The 6,280-nt window shown below is 27.3% G+C and overlaps 1 protein-coding gene across 4 annotated transcripts in view; it reads left to right on the plus strand.

Moving 5' to 3' along the window:
* Positions 1-1,143, plus strand: part of LOC101502837 (pentatricopeptide repeat-containing protein At5g56310-like) — a 7,429-nt gene extending 6,286 nt beyond the window's left edge. For 3 of the 4 annotated variants that reach the window (XM_073366355.1, XM_073366356.1, XM_073366357.1), the window contains exon 3: positions 484-1,143. The gene's annotated coding sequence lies outside the window, so the exon portion shown is untranslated. Of the gene's footprint in view, positions 1-467 lie in introns of all 4 variants that reach the window. The other variant, XM_073366358.1, reaches the window with a different exon arrangement.
* Positions 1,144-6,280: the final 5,137 nt, after the last annotated feature.

Genomic DNA, 6,280 nt, shown 5'->3' on the forward strand with positions numbered 1-6,280 from the left:
AAGGGTAGAGAGAAGGCGGAGCCTCTCTCTCTAACCCTTGCTAAGCTGCTATCTATATGATTAGAGATGGAAAGTTATTGATTCTACAAGAGGGAGAATGGTGCGTAAAATAAAGAACAGGGAGAGTAAAGAGAGAAATAGGAAAAAAAAACTACAATGTCTAATGCTGTTGGCATTTTTTTTTAATATGAAAATGGTAATACAGATCAGTGTTTCTAATATGTACTTGGGTTGCAAATTTCATGAGAGAAAGCAGTTAGGACATGAACACACAAATTAATAGATATGTTGATAAAGATAAAAGACCAAAAAATATAGAGTTCGATATAATATAAATAGCATGTTGATATAACTGTTTTTATTAAAATTTGTGATTCCAACTACATTATTGTTGACATCTATTTAGACAGAAAAGTCACGACATTGTAGTCTAGATAAATTATTTAATCTCATCATGTTAAACTCAGAACTTGATCTTCCTAGATCTTGGAATAGCATGAACTGGAGCTGGTTCACCAGTTGGCAAAACATGGTTTAGTTTTGGTGGAAGTACTGGCTCACTTAAGGGATAAACATGGTTTGATTTTGGCGGAAGTACCGGCTCGCTTAAGGGATAAACACCATTTGGTGGAAGTATTGGCTCGCTTAAGGGATAAACACCATTTAGTGGAAGTATTGGCTCGCTTAAGGGATAAACACCATTTGGTGGAAGTATCGGCTCGCTTAAGGGATAAACATGAACTGGCTCACCAGTTGGCAAAACATGATTTGGTTTTGGTGGAAGTATTGGCTCACTTAAGGGATGAATTGGAACAATTGGCACACCATTGGGTAAAACGCTGTTTGAAGTTTTGTGAAAAGCATGAACTGGCAAAACATCTAGAGCAGCTGATTCTATGGCTGAAACCGCACTCAGAAAAATGACTATGGACGAAAGGAAAAGTGAAGCCATAGGATATATCAGAGACAAGGGGTGCGTGCAATGTGGTGAATTTGTGGTATAGCTAGTTGTGGCTCTAAACTAGTGTTGCACTAGTATTTATAGGAGAAAACTTTAACTTATTAATTCACGATCACAAATTCTTTAGGTGAAGAAAGTGATCCGTATACGTTTGATGTGATTAATTTTAGAAGTTCATTTTATCTTCTGACTACTGTTATAGCATATATTTAATCTCACTGCTTTATCTTAAAAGGATGTGTTCAACTTAAAATAATCGTAACACTACATATATATCCAGCCGGAGCAAATGATCAGAGATCAAGTAAGGATTTGGAAGGGTATAAAAAGTAAGGATTTGAACTACCTTAATTATTGTATATATAAAGATAATTAAAGTGGCGTGTATATGTGTATCTCTATACTTAAATGGATTGTTTAATTTGTTTACTGTAAGAGTAAATTGGCATTTTACTCTTTAAATTCAAATTATTTCTTCAATTTTATAAACAGTTGAATATGCAATTTAGTCTCTTAAATTGCAACTGTAGGTCTGTCAAATTAATTTTTTAAGTTTACAAATTGACAATATATTCTTGAGTTATAAAATATTAATTAAAATAATCCATATATTTGACCATTCAATATTAATCTCATATCAATGTTATCACAAAGCAAACTAATTTTTCAATGAAATTTAAATTTTTTATGGATTAATTTGTCCATAATTAGTCAATGTATAATTACAATTACTCATAAATTTATCTATGAAATGGCTAAATTTTTATAGCAAATTTGTCTCTGGGAAAATGATAACAATGTAAGATCAATATGGATGAGCCACATATTGAATTTACAAAGTAACTATTTTTGATTCATATTTTACAATGTCAGGGATGTAGTTGTCAATTCACAAAATTCAAGTACTAAATTGATAGACGCTTACAGTTTCAAGAATCAATTTACAAAATACCAAGTCCCCTAAATTGAAAAATAATTGTCCATTTAGTTATTCTATAACAATATTTTGTAGTGCCTCTCACTGCACTAAGATGAACATCAAATCAATAAATTTGTAGTGTTGAATTCGGAAAAATGATAAAATTGCAATTTTTTAAGATTAAAAAACAAATTGTTGGGCCATTATAATTTCAAGAATAAAAAATAATTTATTTTTTTGTCACATATGATTTCCTCTTGACATATAGCAAGACTATCAAAGATTGGCAGGGAGTTAGGAAGGAATGCGAAAGTCAAATGACAAAAATTGATTTTGACATAATTAATTTTAGTTAAAGTAAGTTAAATATAAATTAATTTATGCTTAAATATACTAATGTAAAAGTGATTCTTATCCATTCAATTTAGTTGTATAGTTGAATCGAAATTAGTCTCAAATGTATATATAAATTTTGATGTGTATCAAACTATACTTTTGTTTCACATTTTAGACAATTATTTAAATTATTCAATTTTATTTTTTTATAATATTTAAATTTATAATAGTGTAATTTTGTTAAAGAAACTCTTTAATTTTATAAAATTGTTTTTTTCAAAAATTTTGTAATAAATTTTTAAATAATAAATACAAATACTTAAAAAAGATACAGTAATTCCTTCAAAATAGAACAATAACATTAAGATTTTTTTTTAGTTAAACCTCTAAAATATTCATCCTCTCAAATATTTATTGAAACTGAATTCACGGGATGTACATAAACTTAATTAAAAACATAAGTAAATTTTTTGGATGTGGAATAATATTTAGAGGTATGATTAGAGAAACTTTAACATGAATTAAAAAATATGATGACGTAATATTGGTGCACAAAGGAATATTCGAACATTTATGAAAACAAAATTAGTCAAATTTTTTCGATGAAACAAACTAAAGAAAAAAATAGAATAATTATTCACCATGAAAGTTACTATTTGTATTAAAAGATGTTAAAATGTTATGATGAAATGTAGTAGCGAAAGTTAAGAAATCTTACGTGTATTATTTTAATTGGCTGATCCTACCCAATTTTGATGTTGATTAGTTTTTTTATTTTTTTTTTTTTATTTTTTTTAATTTAAAATTTTAGCCTTTGTGATTTTATTTTTCATGAAAAATATCTTGTGATTTATAACATTGTTGATTTGTATTTTCATATAGAATCTATTTCAACCATCAAAACACAATTTGTAGAGTGAAATCACTTTTTCTTCTTCTTTTTAACTCAATAAATAATCTTACTTTTCTTCTTAAGATTTTATTTTTCTGCCATGAATATTCCATTTACAGAAGAATACCAATAATATACTCTTTAATATATATTTTTTAACACACTAAAAAGTGTTGAAAAATGTGTTAAAGAGTTTATTATTAGTATTATTCTCTTCTTTCAGATATGAGTAGAGTTGAGGTTCTTGCTTCAAGAACAATTATAGATCTACAGAAAAATTCACCACCAATTAGATATTATTACTGATAATTAACCACCGATTAAATTTTTTATTATAGATATATATTGATATTTTATTTGAAACATATTTTGTAGGTATTTCCCTCTCGAGAAGCTGTATTTGAATGGGAAAAAAATATTAGAAGCCAAAATGAAATTTTAATTGTTACCATTCAACAAATGCAGATATCAGACCAGTATCAGCCATAGTGAGATAAGCTGAAGACAGATGTAGCATCTCAAATTCCCGAATCCAATGCTGTACAGGATCTGGCACAAAAATTTCAGTAAACTTCTTTAGCTTCAATCAATGAGTAATAACCTTTAACGACTTACGAGCAATTTAACTCTGGCGCTGGTATTACCATGTGTTCACATCACAACTGAGCACACCCTTGTCATCATGTCTTCTCCATTTGATCAACATTACATGATTTCCCAAGACTCCCACAACGACCTAACAGACTCCAAGTACATGGTTAAATTCTTTATTTGAGACTAGAATATAAAGATTGACCGAAAAGTCGAAATTTGGCCCAAAAGCAATTTAACTCTAGCGCTGGTATTACCATGTGTTTGCATCACAACTGAGCACACCCTTGTCATCATGTCTTCTCCATTTGATCAACATTACATGATTTCCCACGACTCCCACAACGACCTAACAGACTCCAAGTACGTCTCATCAAAGAGCCATCGTATAAAAATTCAACAACTTCAGGTGCAAGGTACGTAACTCATTACCTCCAAAAATGCCTAACGATCCGTCTAATCTTTACTAACTTGGGCGTTAGATGATGGAATTTTATTAGTATAGATGAAAATCATGACAGATTATTCATTCAATTGTTCATATTATGAATCAAGAATTGTGTACCTTTTAGAATTCGAGAGACAATTAGTGACAGAGCAAGAATGATATATGAACTACCCTAATTATGGTCTAGGTTTTCAACCACAGGTGAATCTTTTGATGAGGTGACAATGAAATAATTAAACAATTGAGGACATAAACCTCTCATTGAATAGAATATAATGATCCGACCCATCACTGTCCATTCAAAAATTGAGTCCAATACATAATTCATCATATAGTTAGTGTAATAATTGACCATAATTTATATTTTATATAATAATTTTTAATAATTGATTATGTTAATCCATGACTAATTAGTTAAAATAATTTATCTAACATTTGATGACTTGGATGATAATAATCAATTAGAAAAAAATTATGAATTTTAAGATTAAAATATCAATTATGGTTAAAACACTCCACAACCAAAAAGAACTACACGCCAATGTAGTACAATTATATCTGATGAAAAAATAAATTATACATATAAAAAATTTACATTTTATACCATAGTGTTGAATTTAGATTAATTTATTCATGTTGACGAGAAATATATTATTAACAATGGTCCAAACATTTGAAATTTCTATAACAACTCCAATTAACCTAAAACACCAAAATAATTAATTGAACGATGTGAGCTACAATACTCATAAGTAAAACGCTTAGTGGTTTTATTGACAAGTTTTCAATTTCATATAGACATATAGACATAGTCCAACATCACCAAAGTAATTGCATTTAGTCAAAATCAATAAATGCTAAAAAAATTCAACTTTTAACAAAATAGTCTCCTTGACATTCAATTAATCCAACTTATAACAAAATAGTGATTATAAAAATCCGCATAAAACTAGGGAATCCAAAAGTCTTCAATTGGATTAGCATAGACACTTATTTTAAATATGAAATACGATGTGGATTAATGTGACCACTATCATACAATCTTTAAGTATATTCAATAGGAGTATCAACAATATACTTGTATATTTTTTATCTCATAAAATGTGGATTGTTGGTAATTACAAGAGAAGTGCAACATTTTGTATGCTAAAATAATATTGTGCATTTTTCAACAAATTCAAACTAAACATCCAATTATGATACTTACTGATATTAAAGAATTTTTACATAAGACTTCAGTTTTTTATCTATTTTTTTTCTTCCCGATTTGATCCTTTATTTAATTTTATTTCAAAAATTTGAAAATATAAAAAATAAAAATATGAGTTTGTTTGAAGATTTGAGTTATAAATTTGATGAAATTTGCATTATATTGAAGATGATAACTAATTTTATGAGTTTTGTTTGAAAATTTTGATGAATTTTTGTATAAAAAATGATAACATTGTTAACATTTTAAAACATAAAAGACCAAATTGTTTACTTAAAATTAAATAAATGACTAAATTGGGAAGAAAAAATAAAAAGATAAAGGACTGAAGTGTTATCTGAAATTAAGTTAAGGGACTGACTAAGCAATTATGCCTTTAGATAAATATCATTATAATAGATGAGACTAATTTTCAAGTTTCTTAGATTGTGCCATATGTTATAATGTGCCCAAGAGTAAATGATAATACAACATTTATTATTATTAATATTATTAATATTAATATTATTAATATTATTCTTATTATTATTATTATTATTATTATTATTATTATTATTATTATTATTATTATTATTATTATTATTATTATTATTATTATTATTATTATTATTATTATTATTATTATGCTTAATTGCAGTTTTGATCCATCTATTATTACCAATTCATGAAATTGGTGTCCCTATTTTAAAAGTCGTCAGTTTTAGTCCCTCCTCAGATCTTTGAACTAAACAATGACAATTTGATATATATTTAGTGATATAACATACAATTATATGATATAGAACCATCTAGATGCATATATTATTCATATATCACTAGTTAAATTAAAAACATGAAATTTTTTCAAAGTTGAAAGCTAAGTGTTTATGGTGTTTCATTCCAATTTCATGAGTGTTAATCATTCTACATCGTCGTCTCATATG

The sequence above is a fragment of the Cicer arietinum genome, chromosome 3 (assembly GCF_000331145.2).
Source record: "Cicer arietinum cultivar CDC Frontier isolate Library 1 chromosome 3, Cicar.CDCFrontier_v2.0, whole genome shotgun sequence".
In the NCBI taxonomy this organism is placed as follows: Eukaryota; Viridiplantae; Streptophyta; class Magnoliopsida; order Fabales; family Fabaceae; genus Cicer; species Cicer arietinum.